Here is an 18,788-nt window from a genome sequence, read left to right as displayed (position 1 = left end):
TCTAGTCTTACTACCTTTCCACTTGGTCTCCTGGACACACAGTATATCCACCTTCCTTCTCTGCATCATGTTGACCAACTCTCTACCTTTTTCTGTCATAGTCCTGATATTCAAAGTCCCTTCTCTCAGTTCCAGGCTCTCTCCTTTCCTCCTCTCTCTCTGTTTTCGAACACGAACTCCTCCTCTTCTTCTTGTTCTTCGACCCACAGTAGCCCAATTTCCACTGGTACCCTGTAGGTCATCAGTACCAATGGCAGTTGTTGTTAACCCCGTCCTCGACCGATCCGGTATGATATGGTTATGGTTGACTCGCATGTTTGGTTTTGGCAAAAGTTTTACGCCGGATGCCCTTCCTGATGCAACCCTCTGCATTTATCCGGGCTTGGGACCATCTCAGGGGAACACTGCTCCGTGACTCCTAGTAGGGAGAATACACTGCTGATTTTTCAGCTTTTCAGCTTTTCCCACTTGCAAAGCATGTAGACGTCTGTAATTTTTATCATTGGTACTCTTCAACTGTGAGTGACAGAATCTGAAACAAAAATCCAGAAAACACATTGTATGATCTTTAAGTAATTAATTTGCTTTTTATTACAAGTATTTGATACAGTAGAGATACAGAACTTAACATTTGCTACAGAAACCTTTGTTGGCAATTATAGAGATCAAACATTTCCTGTGGTTCTTGACCAGGTTTCCACACACTGCAGCAGGGATTTTGGCCCACTCCTCAATGTAGATCTTCTCTAGATCCTTCAGGTTTTAGGGCAATCGCTGGGTAAAACGGACTTTCAGCTCCCTCCAAAGATTTTCTTTTGGGTTCAGGTCTGATGACTGCCTTGACCACTCCAGGACCTTCAGATGCTTCTTACAGAGCCACTCCTTAGTCGGCCTGACTGTGTGTTTCAGTCATTGTTATGCTGGAAGACCCAGCCACGACCCATATTCATGGATCTTACTGAGGGAAGGAAGTTGTTGGCCAAGATCTTGTGATACATGGCCCCATCCATCCTCCCCTCAATATGGTGCAGTCATCCTGTCCCCTTTGCAGAAAAGCATCCCCAGAGAATGATGTTTCCACCTCCATGCCTCCTGGTTGGGATGGTGTTCCTGGGGTTACACTCGTCCTTCTTCTTCCTCCAAACACGGCAAGTTGATTTTGGACGAAAAAGCTCTATTTTTGTCTTTACCAGAGCACATGACCATCTTCCATTCCTCCTCTGGATCATCTAGATGGTCATTAGCAAACTTTAGACAGGCCTGGACATGGGCTGGCTTGAGCAGGGGACCTTGCGTCCGCTGCAGGATTTTAATCCATTATGGTGCAGTGTGTAACTAATGGTTTTCTTTATGACTGTGGTCCCAGCTCTCTTCAGGCCATTGACCAGGTCCAGCTGTGTATTTCTGGGCTGATCCCTCACCTTCCTTATGATCATTGATGCCCCGTGAGGTGAGATCTTGCATGGAGCCCCAGACCAAAGGAGATTGCTGGTCATCTTGAACTTCTTCCATTTTCTAATAATTGTGCCAATGTAGCCCAGTGCAGCATACAGGTCTACAATTTTTTCCCTTACACAGCTCTCTGGTCTTGGCCATTGTGGAGAAGTCGGTGTTTGTTTGATGGACTGGTCTTTTATACAGGTAACCAGTTCAAACTGGTGCCGTTAATCCAGGTACTGAGTGGAGAACAGGAGGGCTTCTTGAAGAAAAACTAATAGGTCAGTGGGAGCTGTAATTCTTACTGCTTGGTAGATGATCAAATACTTCATGCGATAAAATGCAAATTAATCACTCAAAAATCATACAACCTGTTTGCCTGGATTTTTGTTTTAGATTCCATCAGATAGTACTTATGAGAGGTACTTATGATAAAAATTGCAAGCCTCGACATGCTTTGCAAATGGGAAAAGCTGAAAAATCTGCAGTTTATCAAATACTTGTTCTCTCCATATATGTATATATATGCACCAGGTTTCTTTCTGTTTTATGGTTGAGAAAGAAATCAAGAACTGTTACAGTAAAAATATATGTTAGTGGTGTAGAATCAAATTAAATGTACTACATTGATCCAAAGACCGGAAAATTAAAAGGTAGTGGAGGACAACAGAAAATACAAAGGCAGAGCAGAGGAAACATACTATCCATATGAAATATAAATATATTTTCTAGTTATGCTTATTGCAAAGACAGGGGAAAAAGCACCTGCTCATGTATTTCTTATAGGTCATTTTTGGAACAAAAAAATGTCTGTACATAATGATAGTGCACCACCTAAATTCAGCTATTTTAATTTTCTGCCCATGTATTTTGTGCACCAGGGTACAAAACACCCAGGCATGTCATATTCATTAAGACAAACCCACTAACATGAAACCAGTTTATTACCCAGTGCATGTCAAAAATTTAGTTCTCAGTACGAGTGTTACAACCAAAAATCTGGCACAGAAGACGCGGTGGCAGGTTCTTCTTATCCTCCGCTTGACTAGGCTTGATCAGCCGCAGGTGTGCCGGCTGGAATCATTCACCTGCTCAATGAGGCTCACTGGTGACGGGGGCTGCACCCAGAGCCTTAGCCCCGGATCCCAACACATGTTTGGACATGTTTTCATTTTTTTTTTTTTTTTTTTTCTTTCTATTCCCACCATAATTTGTGCTCAGTTATGAGTATGTACATGAGGCTTGACACTATTATGACTGGTGGGGGAGAGCAGCTATATGCATTGCATGTCTACAGTAGTAACAATATACACTGCATGATGAAAAACAGCCCGAGGCACTTCTTCCTACTAATCTAAAGATTGTGTTTATCTGTTTTTGTTCTTAAGTTGCTTGTCAGTGCACGTGTTTAATAGATAAAACAAGTAAAACTGTCCCGAATCCGATGTTATTACCCCTGTGCGGCACACATCAGATGCATCTCACAAACAAGAAACCACTAATGTTGCTTTCACAGCTTGCGCTTCCGAATCCCTTTTAACTGGATTGCGTTCACCTGTTCACACACACACACACCAAAGGCAATAGATGCCATGCAAAGTGCAAACCAGGCCAATGGGAGAAACTTGTATTCAATGTCTTGCTCAAAGGAACTTCAGTAAACAGACAGGAGGGGCTTGGGAATTGGACCAGCAAACTTCGGTTTGGAGGGACACTGCTACCTTTTTAGAAGCAGAAAAGATCTCATATCGTTTTTCAAGGTTTTTGTCAACTAACTAACTAAGTAAGTCTTTCTTTTTAAGGTTTCTGCATGGCAGTTTTTCACCAAGTCAAGTCATCTCACTGGGGAATATTGGGTTTTTATGAATAATGTTAAAGAGTGTAGTTCAGACCAGGTTGCACAGTGGTTATCCTCGTCCACCTCACTGCAAGAAGGTCCCTGATTCCATTCTGACAGGGGGACCGTTCTGTGTGGGCTTTGCAAGTTCTCACAGTTCTTAAAGGTTCAGTTCCGGCTCTCTGGTTCCCGCCCACAGTCCAAAAACATGCAGTAGGTCCATCAGAGGCCCAAAATTGTCTGACATAGATGATTGGGTGAATGGTTGTACCTCCACATATGACTGGGACTTCAACTGTGAGAAGTGGCATACAGTAGATAAATGAATGAATGAATGAACGGATGAATGAATGAATGAATGAATGAATGAATGAAATACAAATTACAAGCAAACAAAAACAGGTGTTGGAAGTTTTCAGTCAGACACATATATTTGTGTGTCATTGTGTTTGTTATTGTGTCATGTATTTATAATCCTTTCTTTTTCCATGCAAGGCCACAAATTTAAATGTCTATATTTACATTCCGAATTCACTTTCACCCTTGAAACATATTCTTATATCATCAAATCATATCTTATTGCCTTCCAACATGTATTTTGTGCGATGTGACACCACATTACCATGAAACTGGAACAGATCATTTTACAAATTGGTTTAACTCACAGTGATTATTTTGAATGTGACTGGCCTATTTTTCCGGTCACTGAAACATTGTCTTTTGCACACACAAATAAAAAACACACAAAAAAAAAAACAATATTCTCATGCTGATTTTATCCCCCATGAGTGCTGGTTAAGATTAAAAGTGGCCTTTGCATGAACGACAATAATGGAGAAAGTTGTAGCAATGACCTTTTCTTTGATTTTGTGATTTGCATCACACTCACAGTGGTCATGTTTTCTTATATATGTATATTTTTAAAAATATATAAAGTCAATATATTTAATCTGATGAGGATAACTGGAGAGCAAATGATGAAACACATAAAACATCATGACAATGCAGGTCATGGCAACTTCTGTCATGCATCATGTCCTCGGTAAAAAGCAACTGATTGTAAAACCACTCCTGGGTGACATGATCTGTTTGTAAATATTCCTATGTGGGAAAGAAAATAGTGGCGTGACTGAAACAGCTCTGACTCAGAAATCAAGCGCCATCATCTTGCATGGCAAGCAAGTTTTTGCCTGGAGCTGTGTCGAGTCTGACAATTTGTGGGGTCCAAAACAAGAGCTAAAAATTACTTTAAGGCAAATCCCCCGGAACTGTATTTTTTTTTGTAATAAATATGATCAGTGGCCTGGAAGCTTGTTATGTAAAAAATTAATATGCAGAAAAGAAAGAGGAAGGACACAGCCTGTTTTTTGCAAGTGGGATCACATATTCGCTGTCCCAGAATTATGTACCTTTAATTTTTTTTTTTTTTTTTTTTTTCAAAAAGCCAATCACCCTTGAGTATCTTGTTTTAATTCTCCAACCAGTCTTCACCCTCTTTTACACTTGGCATTTTCTCTGTGTTCCAGTGCGAAAAGGGGGGAAACTCCACCAGCTGCACCTGTTTTTTTTCTTCTTTCTTTCTTTTTTATCATCCATCTCACACGGGTTCTGTAAATCATTCCCCGCAACAGCCCCTGGTGACAAGCATGGCTTTGAGCCAGTTTTGCAGTGCACTAATATGCAGGCCAGTTTCTGTAAACGCGAGCAGCTTCTTCACTGCATCGAGTTAATTCATCTGCTATGTGTGTGTGTGTAGGCGCGTGTGTGTATGTGGGGGGGGGGTGCTGACAAAGGAACTGATGCATTACAGTGTGGAAGCTAAGAACATGAGAGAGCAGAAGTAGTATTTAACTCAGCAGCTGATCTCAATGTCAACAGTATGAAGTAACACACACACACAGAAACATGCACGCAAAACTTGAACAAATACAGTTCGAAATGCAGGTGGTTTGCGGCATGCAGAATATTCAGGGTGAAGTAGAAGTCAGCAGAAAGAGCTTTTAGGAGTATTTTTTCTCCATTGGTCACCATTCATTTGGTCAAACAGAAATGTAAGGAATTTATTATATGATTTAAATCATGAAGTGTTCTGGGACTTTTTTTGACAGGTTTTCTGTGTGGAAGATGTTATTGGTCTCATTGTGGCAAATGAGCATTAAGTAACTAACTAAATCTCTCTTTCTTTCTTGTCAAAATCTCCTCATAGCAACTGGATTTGTTTTCCTTCTGGACTTAGTAGCAACAGTGTCATAAGTTCTGAAGATGCCTCTTGGATGAGAGGTGAAACAACTTCAAGGGAAGAAAACGAAGTCCATTTGGGACCAGACATAAATTAACCATGACCTGGATGACTAAAGCTCCCTTTCTACCAACCAGTCGGGGCAGAGAGACGCCCCCTTTGACTGGGATCCGTCCAAGGTTTCTGCACTGGTAAAAGGCAACCTCGCTGCTGTCCTCAAGCGCTCGCTGAAGGGGGACGTTTGGTTTCTGGAAATGATTTTGAGGAGACCGGGTGGCACGCAGCACTGGTTAGTGCTTGTGCCTTACAGCAAGAAGACCCCTGGTTTGATGCCGGCAGATCCAGTACATTCTCCTAAATTCTGCATAGGTTTCCTCCAGGTTCTCCAGTTTCCTCCCACTCAACATAACCATCCAATAAGTTGATTGGAGATCCTAAATCGCTCAAATGTGTGAATGAGAGGGTCAATGTTCCATATATCTGTATGTGGCCCTGAGAACAACTGTTGACCGGTCCAGGGGAACCTCTCACCCAGTGACAGATGGAATAGACTCCAGCAGTGGTATAGATAGATAATGAATGAATAAATGAATTGTCTAACTGACCTGCCCTACATGTAATACCGGGCTTACACCTTACAATATTCCCAGTCATTGACTTAAAACTGAAAGTCTGAAGGAAATCTTAACAGTCTTACTGGAGTCTTAGTGGAGTTGTAAAGCGTAAGCTAGTAATCTTAAATCATAGAGCAGTTGTAGCTCGGTATATTCCTATTCTTACAGCTTAAGTCGACATCAAAATGTTCGACTTTGTAGCAAGTCTTAGCATTATGGTATTGTAAAGACTTAATCAACAACCGATAGATGAGTTCCAACAAAATCAGAAAAAGGAAATCCAGGAGACAATCACCAGAGCGGTATTGGCAGCAGAGACAGTATTTCTTTAAAGTATGGATGAACAGGAATGTCATTATGGTGCATCCAGGAAGAGGAGTGGATGATGGAGCTGTGGGTAGAACAGCCCAGCTTGTATGATGTCAACTCTCCAAGGAGAGACAAAATTATAATAATATTAATAATGATAATCATGATACATTTTATTCAAAGCTCCATATTGATGATGGAGTTATCTCACCTATTTTTTGTATTTTTAAACATCTCTTTTTATATTATATATTTAGTGATGTTCATCATTAGTGATGTGCCCTCCAATTGTCCCTTGGGTTAAACAAATAAAGTTGCTGTGTTTCTGATTTAATTGACTTAATCAGCAACTGGTTCTGCCAGTACCTGTTGAAAACATTGCATGGTTTGCAAAAAATTGCTGAAAGAATCAAGTTTCGATTTTCAACACGTCTTTTCAGAATCTTTTCGAACTCTTTACATGTGAGACCAACAGTCTTTGTACTCTCAGTTTCATCCCAGGCTCAGTGAAGTAAGGCTACAGTAAGACTCTAAAAACTAGTCTTAAGATGTGAGCTAGTTTTAGTTGATAGTTTTACAAAATCTTTTCAAAATCTTTAGTCTTAAGTCTTTAGTCTTTAGATGTGAGGCCCGAATCAGGTGTCATGAGACAAATCTTTTGGAAATTGACTGTAGCTCAGTTGATTAGCCAGGAGTCCCTCCAATGGAAACACTGTATGGCGTCTGTGTGTGGAGGGTCGAATGTGATCCAGTGTAAAGCACTTTTGAACTGCAAGGTGACTAAAGCACTATATGAGTGTGCACGATTCACCATGTTCCAAATATAAAAGCAGTCTGACCTGGTTTGACATGAATGTTTGAAGTTGATGCTGTCATGGCATCTGGCGGGATTCAGCAGGGATTGTTAAGATCTGCCATTTTCCAGATTTTGTTACTTGTATCAGGATGAAATAACAAATTTAAAAATGTTGTTAAGAACATTAAGTTTCATAATATTCAAAAAGTTAATACTTTGTAATATTTTGACGAAGAACCAAGGGTCGTAGCAATGACACTATGTAAGTAATAAAAATGGCCTCCACTTATATAGTGCTTTTATCACCTTGCAGTTTCAAAGTGCTTTATGCTGGATTATAATGCTGGGAATCGAATTCCTGACAGTCTGATTGGAGGGATGCCCGCTCTGCCAATTGAACCGCAGTGTCTTTGTGCACAGCCACACAAAGACCCACAAAGACACATATCAAAGTGGATGACACAGAAGGAGTAAACAATTACAGCTGCTTATGCAGCAGATATAAATCTGTATTTTCCCTCCTCTCTTTTCCAGGTGGTTACTGTACAAAATCAGAGCTCCCTTCCTCTCGTCCTTCCAGGACCTTCTTCAGTGGCAAAGCCAACAGAGTCACGTGACAACGCATTCACATCACTCACAGTCACATGTAGTGTCAATATAGATGAGAGACAGGTTTGCAGGTGTCAAATTTAGATTTATTTTTTCACTCTACCAAGATGAGGACCAACTGAAGATCTGAGAATATCACTTTTGTTATTTATTTATTTATTTATGTATGTATGTATGAATTTATTTATTTATTTATTTATTTACTTATTATTCGGAGGCTTCTCCTTGAGCTGCTAGTTTATTTCTTATTTAATTCTTTGTAATTTATTCTTTGGGGCTTATAAGACCTGAGCTTATATGAATCACAGATATTTAAGTTTAAAAAGGTGTGAAACAATAATTGAAGTGTTTAGTCATTCACGTGGGACACATCTCCATTTACACATGCGAACAAAAAACAAATAGGTGAAAACCTTTATAAATCTTTATAGGCTTTTAAATGTCCTTGCTTGACCTTCTGCATTGCTGACCCCCTGTCTTGTCAAGGGATCTGACTATCAGATTGCTTTAACCGTGTTTTATCAAAACCGACCCAAACCTTTGATAAAGGCCTTTAAGAAGACCTTTTGAAAAAGTGACGTGGCACCATGAGTGTACAACAATAAGTGATGCCTTTACTTCAAGTAGTCAACACTGGAAAGTCAACTTTCCATAATCAAAAAAAAAAAATGATTTTTTTTTTTTTTTAATAATATACTCAAGCCATGATGACTCTTATGCAAGCACTATGATTTCATGTTTTGACACTTGTTTCTGGCAAGGTTGAAGACTTGGACTGGATTTTATTGAATTTGGCCCATTGTGAGCTGTGATTAATTAGAAGTTTAGGAAACTCAAAAATCCTATTTTATTCTGACACACCTAAGACCGTGCAAGCGTTGTGCAACTGCCTCTCTGAGAGCGGGATTGCATTTTAAATCTTAACGACCTTGACAACTGCTATATTTATTGTCTTGAATTTTGACGTATGCAATCATTAATTTTCCCTCCCAGATGCATTGCATTGATACATTTGGTTAAACCGTCACATAACTTTTACTTTACTCGTATTTACGGCTGTTCATTCATATCATTAGCATATAATTTCAATGTAATTATATGGCCATTGCCACCAAACCATTATCCAATTGCTGAAAAACGTGGAAAGGTCAGACAGATAAAACATAACCAAACCTATGTTCTTTTTGTCTGATGATAAAACAAAATAGGAAACTGACTACATCGCTGACATTGCACAAAAAAAAAAAAACTTCTCTAATTCCATATAGAATATTTAAGTTTTCAGCTTCTTACTAATTTTTGCACCCAAAACAGAACGATTTTCTGGTACTGACCCTTGCAAATGGACAATCGACTACAAGTGCAGTCTGCAAATGTGGCAAGGCCTGCAGAAATCTGGTATCTCTAAAGATACATCATACTAAGATGGGCTTAAGGAATCTCGGGGTGCAACACACAGTGCCAGTACCCAGTACAGCATCTGGTGAAACGGAGGGGGGGATCCAGGCCCGGAGACACTCCACAGTGTGCCCAGCAAAGGGTAGTGCGGACCACAGGCTGAAGACAATGACCACGTTCATTATAAGCATCGCATCAGATAGGTTTGGCATCAAAGAACATCGAGCCACCAAGCCAACAACAGCCCCAATTCCAAACCAGCGTGAGAAAAAGATCTCTCAACTCAGACAAGAGCTGAGGATACTAAGGAGCCAGTACAGGAAGGCGAGTGACGACGAGAAGGAAGTCTTGGCAGAACTGAGAGGCAAGGTGAGGGAGAGGCTACTCATCCTCCATTAGGCCATGTGGCACAGGAAGAGCGACATAGAGAGGGCTTGCAAGCTCAGTGCCTTCATCAAGAACCCTTTTGGACTCGCAAAGAAGCTGCCGAGAGAGAAACGCAGTGGTCAGCTCTCATGCCCGAAGGAACACATCAACCGCGACAGCATGAGAGACCAAGAGGTTGACCACTGTGAAGTCCTTGTATGCCCACCTGAATCCCACACCTTGTTTGATGTCAATGCACCTACTCTGGAGGAAGTCAAAAAGGTCATTAAAGCTTCCAGAGCGGCATCAGCACCAGGCCCAAGTGGAGTCCTGTACAAGGTCTTCAAACAGTGCCCCTGCTTGCTGGAGCACCTGTGGAAGATCTTCAGAGTCATCTGGAAAAGACGGAAGGTACTCCAACGGTGGAAGTACACAGAGGGAGTACGGATTCCCAAGGAAGAGAACACAAAGGATATCGAACAGTTAAGATCAATCTCCCTTCTCTGCGCAGAGTGCAAGGCCTTCTTCAAGATAATTTCCAACCGCCTCATGAGATTTCTGCCGAAGAACACCAACATCAATACCTCTGTGCAGAAGAGAGGAGTCCTAAGAGTCCCAGAGTGTATCAAGCACACTGGCATAATGACCCAGCTGATCCGTGAAGCGAGAGAGAGCAGGGGTAATCTGGCAGTACTTTGTCTGGACCTTGCCAATGCTTATGGGTTGATTACACAAAAGCTGGTGGAATTATCCCTGAGGAAATACCATGTCCTAGAGAAGGTGCACATCCTCATCCTCGACTATTATGACAATTTTAGTCTGAGGGTGTCCTCTGGGGAATCAACATCAGACTGGCATCGTCTGGAGAAAGGCATTATCACCGGCTGCACAATCTCTGTGTCCCTGTTCGCCCTCACCATGTATATGCTGGTGAAGTCAGCAAAAGTGGAGTACCCATTGTTTAGATCTGGTGCCCGATAGCCACTGATCAGAGCATTCATTGATGATCTCACGGCAACCACAGCATTGGTTTCCAGATGCAGATAGCTCCTGCAGGGTCTGGATCAACTCATCACTAGGGCAAGAATGTGTTTCAAGCCCAGAAAGTCCAGGTCCTTGGTCTTGAGAGAAGGGAAGGTGACAGACCACTTCTGATTTAGCCTGGATGACGCCACTATCCTATCTGTGTCCGAGAAACCAGTGGACAGCCTCGGAGAGCTCTTCACCAGTGATCCGAAGAACGCCGCTACACGCTGAGCAGCCAGCAACTATCTCAACCACTGGCTCTCAACTGTGGACAAGTCTGAACTTCTTGGGGAATTCAAGGCCTCGATCTATCAGCACAACAACCTGTCTCGTTTCCTCTGGCCACTGCTGATGCTTGAAATCCCAGTTACGACTGTGGAGGGCTTTGAGAGAAAGATCAGCCAGTACCTGTGCAGGTGACTGGGCCTGCCACAGAGTCTGAGCAGTATTGTTCTGTTTGGACACGGACTAAGCTCCAACTACCTTTCAGCAGTGTCACAGAGGAGTTCAAGATTGCCCGGGCCATAGAAGTCCTACTCTACAGAGACATCTGCGGAGGTTTGCACAGGAAGGAAGTGGCAAGCCCAGTACGCAGTGGAGAGAGCTGAGGCAAGGCTGCAGCATAGTACCTTAGAGGGTACCGTGACCACAGGTCGGGCAGGGCTGGGTAGCAACCAGAAGCCTTGCTACAGCAGAGCCAAAGGGAAGGAAAGGTGCAGGCTCATACAAGAGGAGGTTCAAGCAGAGATGGAAGAGGCTCGCTTCAGCTGAGTGGTGGGCATAAGCAAGTAGGGGGACTGGACCAAGTGGGAGCATGTCATGAGCCGCAAGATCATCTGGACCGATCTGTGGAGGGCGGAGCCACATCATTTCAAGTTCCTCCCCCATACAATCTTTGTATGTTGTCCTCCCAAGCCCCGCGAACTTACTCACCTGGGGACTGACAGATGCACCTCTGTGCCAGGTCTGCCAGAGAAAAGGATCATTAGAGCACATCCTCAGCTGTTGCTCAAAGGCCTTGGGAGATGGAAGGTACCGCTGGCGCCACGACCAGGTCCTGCGGGCAATAGCAGACACCATCTGTACTGGCATCATCATCAGCAAGGGACAACATCCAACCAAGAGCGTGATTGCCTTTGTCCGAGGACGGGTGAAACCTCTACCCTCCAAGAAGACACAAGGAAGCCTGCTTTCAACAGCAAGGGACTAGTAGCTCTTGGTTGATCTTGGGGGACAGCTGCGTTTCCCAGACAACATCGCAGCCACGACACTCCACCCAGACATAGTGTTGATGTCAACTTCCAGCAGGCAGGTGGTGCTCCTCGAGCTAACAGTTCCCGGGGAAGACAGAATGGAGGAAGCCCAGGAGAGAAAGGAAGCAAAATACACAGAGTTTGTGGCTGAGTGGCAGAGGAACAGTTGGAATGCCCGCTGCGAGCCTATAGAGGTAGGCTGCAGGGGCTTCGCAGGTAGATCCCTACACCATGCCTTTGAACCACTGGGAATTTGCAGACTTCAGAGGCCAAGAGCCACTAAGAACATCTTGGAAGCAGCTGAGAAAGCTTCACAGTGGCTCTGGTTGAGGAGGGAGGAGGTGTGGTGTTGTTTGCTACCTGGACACATGTCGGGGGACTGATCACCCCCGGCTGGGTTGCCCAAGTGAGGGTATATGGCTCAGACCCGAAACACCCAGTGATCTTGGGAGAGTCTCTGAAGATGTGTCCAGGTTGCATCACAAGGTGTATTGCAAGTCTTGTATCCTTTCTTAAGTTTAGCATAAACAGACTGGAGGCTAACAAGACAACTCAGTAGCTCGCTAGTTTTCCACTACCTGTTGTGATTAAATGTACAGGCATAAAACATATGATATCAGACTGTCCATCAAGTTATGAGCATCATAGTGTAAAAGGATGATAGCACATCATTAATCCTGTTTATTTTCATGCCACGTAACCACCAATACCAACTTTTGGATCAACTAAGGAGATCTACGTTGTGAGCGCGCCTGCATTGATGACCCCTGATTAGTTGACCTTTTTAGTGAATATGTCGGTAGACGGATCCTGAGGTCGGAACTGCCAAGCCGGAGGAAGAAGGACAGGAGATTAGGTGAATGAGGATGTGAAGTCAGTTAGTGTGAGAAAGGAAATATACAGAGGAGAGGGTTAGATGGAGGCAGACGATTCCCTGTGGCGACCCCTGAAGGGAACAGCTGAAAGGAAGAGAAAAAGATATCAAAAAAGTTTTGACCTTTGAGAGATCACTTTGAATCAAGTATTGCATAATGCTTGAAGCATGAACCATTTCAAAGATGACACCGAAACGGACAAATACCGACGGAGACATTGGTACGTAAACATTCCCGTTCACAGCGAGGGAGTGATGTTAAAAGTCTCCTTTATCTGATAATCAAAGCATTAAAGGACTACTTGACCTGACGGACTGCAGCAGAAGACCTCACTCACTCACAAATGTTTCCTCCCTTCTAAGCTATAAAGCTTTTTTCCCTGCCACTGATGAACATTTTTTGTCCTTTGTAAATCTTTGGAAATGATTCATGTCAGAAGTGATTTAAGTCAGAATGGTAATATTACTATCGAAAACCAAAAAAGGGAATACTCACCATCACAATATATAATTTTCTCTTGTTCTATCTCAGCTTACTGAACACCACCTCTATTGTGATGCAGTATAATCTAATGCTATCATAATACAGTTAAAACCTCTTGGTTCTGTCAACACAGATTATATTACGCAGTCTACATACGTTGGTGCATGTGTGCAGTGTACACATACTGTACTGTATGTCCAATAAAGGGATCAGACTGAGGAGTAGGTGGGGGGATTGCAGAGTGGGTTACAGTGCCACGCGACCCACCCAGACATATGGACATGTGCTATAGGGAGAATCTGCCTTAAGGCGTGTTGCATGACAAGGTATATGTGAAGGAGGAGGAGTGGGTGTTTTCGAGTCTGCGACTTTATTATAGGATAAGTGGTGTTTGTGTGTGTGCATGTGTCTGGGTGTGTGTGATGTGCGCGCATGCGAGTGTGTTTGTGTGTGTCTCAAGTATCACGGAGAGAGAAAGCAGGATCTTATTGATTTCTTATTTACATCTTACCCTCGAGGACCTTGAATTTGGTATTTTGATACAATGAAAATACGATTCTTCTTTGTTTGTACATCCATCTGTTTGGATTACCATGTGTAGCTCCGAACATTAGAAATTCCTCACTGCAGAGAACAAAAATATATTGTTTCATTCATCTATTTAATTGTGTGTGTGTGTGTGTGTTTGTGTGTGTGTTTGTATTCTTCAAGGGTTTTGACTTTAAATGTAATTAAAAAGAAAATCTTATTTGTTTGCTTGTCTGTCTGGTCGTTTGTTTGGATTAGTAGGTGTAACGCCATGGCCTATAACGTCTAAAGAAATTAAGAAATTGCTTTTTTTTGTCATTTGCTTATCTATTTTTGTCTGTGTTTGTGTATATGTGTGTGACGTCCCCCAACTAAGGTACAACGCTCACTCTTATCAAATAGTAATCCATTTAGACACATGTATTAGAAACAAGTAGACATTTTCTGCCAATTGGGTACAGTATTATCATGAATTTCACATTTCCAGAGGGAACATATTCTTTTAAATACAGGAATTAATTGATATATCAACAACAGGGTGTAAAAGGTGTATAGAATAAGCCACATGGTGTTGGGGGGATTAAATGTATATTTAGAGCATTGAGAGTCAAAGAACAAGTCCGTGGGCAAGATGAACAGGGAACATATGCCGTTTAAAGACAACGCTCTGACAAATGAAAAATAAAGAGACACACAACTGGGCTTGTATGTCGACTGAAGTCACGGATCAGACATGCAGAGACTTGATCTTCACGCAGGTTACGTTTGGTGCGACCTTTTGTTTTCCCTCCACAACAATAAAAGGCTCATCACCACTCATTCTGCAAATCTGTCACCTAATAACTCGTAAGTGCAAAAATACCAGTAAAACTCCAGGGGGAGCCTCAAAGAGTTTTTTTACACCGACCAACAATCCGTCATGTCCGTCATCCTCACCTCTGACTTCTTTTCGCAATTTTCTGTGGTGGAAACTCCTCCCCTCGCATGTGTGCGTGTGTTTTTTTTTTTCAGCCTGAGCGATTTACGACGTCCGGCCCGGCCCTGTCCCACCAATCACCAGTCCACGTGGGACCGAAGCTTTAAATAGTGCTTTTGGAGTGGCTGCTTTTTCCGTGGCCTGTACTGTGCTTATTTATTTACATTTTAAAGAAATTAGTAAAATATATAAAGTAAAAACAAGCCAAACTATCAAAGGCCCCCATCCCTTTGTATTTAACTTTCGATAGCTGACATGTGTAATTAATTGAGTTTTTTTTAAATCTAATTAATTCATCATTATTAATCACAATTTTTAATATAATTTCCCCCTTCAGTCTCAGTCAGCCAGGGTCAGCACATAACAAACAGGTTAAAACACAACTGCCTCACTGGAGATGATTATTTCCATTGCTGACTGTTACGTGGCAGACAGTCGTGCAAGGTCTAGACTGAGGTCCAGATGGGATGTCTGAGTTGATCGGCTAACGCAGCTTTCACTGTCCAGTCGACGCTGATTGGTTGCCTCCCAAAACACCCTCTTCTTCAGTGAATGTGTGTAGGTGTGTGTGTGTGTGTGTGTGTGTGTCTGTATGTGTGTGTGTGTCTGTGTTCTGTCAGTCTGACTGTGCATCACATCAGCTTGGAGCTTCCAAAAGCGTCTGATTCAGTTTCAAAAATCAAAGAACAAAAAGTTCAAGTTTGTTTGTGTGCACAAGGCGTCGCTATGACAACTGCCCAACCTTTCGTCTCTAAATTCCAAACATTGGTGTTCCACACCTGTTGCATTTCAGTGGTGCCAGTCCATTGCCTTGGAAACGTACACATGCACACATATTTCCAGGGCAGTCTGAGGACAGCGAGCGGCTGTGGAATCCTTCTGATCCCAACATGCAGTCTGATCAGTATGCCACAGCGAGACTCAAGGGTAGGTTTGTTTTGTTGTGACCCTTTTACCCTTCACCTTCACACACTCAAGGCATAATGCACTTTCAGATTGGCTGTTGTTGTTTGCTATGCGCCCTGGCCATACTGTGTTCTCATGTAGTTTGAATGAAATGTGATTGAATGTGAATTAAATGAACCTAGAAAGATAAACATTTTCCGTTCACAACGTCTGTAAAATTGTAATACATTTATATTTGAATTCAGAGTATATATATTTCAGTGTATATATCAGTGTATATATATTTGAATTCAACTACAAAATGGTCATAGTTGATAATGTTTGCTGTTATTTATTGTATTGTATACAAATACCGTTTAATTGGCATAATTTTTGGATATGAGTGCACCTAAATATAAGCTGCAAAGAAAGGCAGTTGTCTACAAGCCATGAGTGTCTATTTGTCGGATGAGATATGTACACAGAAAGATTTTTTTAACTTTTGATTAAATGGGTACAATAAATGCTTTTTTCTGAGCACTGTCTGTAGCATGTCTGGTTAAAAAATGAAAAAAATAGAGGCGTACCAGGAAAAGTCATTGGTTGTTATTTTTATCTTTATACTGCACACTAAAAATACTTAAGTGTCTTTTTCAGTGTCGGAATTAAACATACTCAGAATTCCTCCGTCACACACTCCCTTGGTCTCTCTTTCGTGTTTTTTTCCAAATATCACTTGTGTGAATCACACGCATGTGTTCTGGCGTTTCTATGTGTAATTTCCTTGTTCTGATGTGATGAGGAAAAGATTTTGACGGCATGAAGCCCATTAGCTTGTAAAAATCTATGAATTGGCCCTCAAGTGCATGATAAGCAGTATAGATGAATAAATAATAAATGAATGAATGAATGTTTGACTTATTTTTATCCAAACATTCATACTCAGGGACCAGGGATTGATGAGATACAAACATTTCATGAATAACACAGGATCAGATCAGTTCACATTTAGATGACCAACAAGGTATTCAAGCTATTGCATTTTGAACATTTCATTTAAAAAATGAAATTCATAAATGAGGACGTGGCTTCCTCATATGACCTTTGACAACATCCAAAATGTTTCAAACATCATTCACACTTACAGCCATACAGTGTCTGAAGGTATGAATGAGAATTAATGATTGGTCAAATGACAGCTTCCACAGGACCTTGGTTTTGGTCTCCATCAACCCCTGACAATGAATATTCAGTCCAGAGTTGTTGATGAGGACATTTCAAGTATACCTCATTTTATATATTTTTGCAAAATTAAAAAAAGAATCCTCAAATCTTCAATGATTGGGACTTCTCGTGTGTGAGCGTCCACAGTGATGTGCTTTTGCCCAAGGGCAATTTGACAGCATTTGTCAGAGATCAGAGAGAGCATCACAAGTCCTCTTGGAAGATTTCCTGCTCCGATTTGGGGGAGACAATGAGATCATTCTTTCAGAGGACGGAGAAAGAAATGGATAGCCGGCACAGGCAGCGGTCGGGTTAACATGGTGGGCATTACGGGGGTACTTGGGGGGGGGGGGGGGGGGCAAATAAAAGTGATGGAATAAATAGAGATCAAACAAAAGAGTGAAAGATTGACGTCACTGATGCGATACAGCTTTTGTTCAAAAGGATGTATGCCGACTGTCCGCTCTCTTTATTCCTGTTTGTGCCCGTGTGTCTGATTTCTAACCAAAAACTGAACTCTTGATTATGAGTTTTATCCAAAGGCTATGATTACCACGAGGTCCAAGAGAAATTCAAACACAAACACTTCTGTTTGGGCAACTTTGTAGGACATCACAATGCCCATTCGTTCTCTGGAAAGACACACACAAAGACGCAGGCTGTCCTCGCATCTTCATCCTGCCCTCCCTTCATTCTTCTGTTTACCTCATTTTGGGTGAAATCAGTTACAGTCCTTCAGAAAAAGAAACGTTTTTTCTTGTTGTGTCTTTATTGTTTTTTCCACAATTTTTTCACCAAAATCACCATCCCTCATTGTCATGTTAGCAAACAACAGGAGTGTATTTTTTTTTTGTTTGTTTTTTAATGATTTGGTACCTTGGATTTAAATAGATATACTTTATTGATCTAAGACCAAAAAAATAATAGGAAAAAAAACAGTGGGTCCAGATAGAACTCATGATTAATTGTCAGAAACAACTTTTTCAGCAGATAAATGATCCTGAAATTACTCAAATTTTATTTACATATTTCAAACGTTCAATTATTTTTCTCTATTGATACATTTTTTTTAAAGTTAGGAAACCTATTTAATTGTGAAGCATCTTTTTTCTGATTGTGGTTGAGAAAAGAAGGGGGTGGGGGAATTAGTCTTAGTTCCTATCTGCGTCTGATTGGCAAACAGCTGATAAACGCTTTTAACGGCCAGCTGGGAGCTGCAGGTACGTGATTCCGCTCTGGGCTGTAAACTGAGAGACATGCACTTTCAAGCCATGATTACAAATAAATCTTGTACAAACAGGACATTCAGTTAATGTACTGTATTTCTGCAAGGACAGATTTTTCAACGCAATATATTCAGTCCAAGTCACCAAGAAGGCTGGAGACTAAAAAATCTATTCCCCTGGAACTTTATAAGACGGCGCTGAAACCCATCCGGATTCCACATTCCAAGAATACCCCCGACACGCCCTCTGATGATATGTGATGGTGTGATGGTACATCTCATTTGTCTCCAGGTTTGCTCCATGAGTACAGCATACGCCTGCAGACACAAAATACCAAGTACTGCACCGCACCTTTAATGCAATGCATGCTAGACTGCACTCTAGACTGCTAGACAGAGTCCTGCATGCTAATTCACAGAAATAGCACCCTCTTTATGTATCCCTCTATCCCCCCCTTTTTAACACCAGGAAAAATTGCAGTGGGGGTCAAACATCTCATCCTGGTTAGTTTGGCATAACCCTACCTTCAACCTTTAGCCACCTATTAAAGGGATCCCTGGTGACCAAGATGCTACCAAGATCTCTTTGATCAATACTGGTACCAACTACATAAAAACACCAATACAATCTATCAACATGTCTTAGTTTGTATAAAATTGTAAAAAAGAAAAATGCACTCGTAAGCCGCCATTGTTGTCGCTGTCTGG

At 41.7% G+C, this 18,788-nt stretch overlaps 1 pseudogene; it reads left to right on the top strand.

Moving 5' to 3' along the window:
• Positions 1 to 9,407: 9,407 nt before the first annotated feature.
• On the top strand, positions 9,408 to 12,267 carry LOC147224301 (uncharacterized; annotated as a pseudogene).
• The last annotated feature ends 6,521 nt before the right edge of the window (positions 12,268 to 18,788 follow it).

The sequence above is a fragment of the Fistularia commersonii genome, chromosome 18, assembly GCF_037954325.1.
Source record: "Fistularia commersonii isolate RoL2024-O1a breed Wild chromosome 18, RoL_Fcom_v1.0, whole genome shotgun sequence".
Taxonomy (NCBI): Eukaryota; Metazoa; Chordata; class Actinopteri; order Syngnathiformes; family Fistulariidae; genus Fistularia; species Fistularia commersonii.
This window is presented reverse-complemented; position numbering and strand designations above follow the sequence as displayed.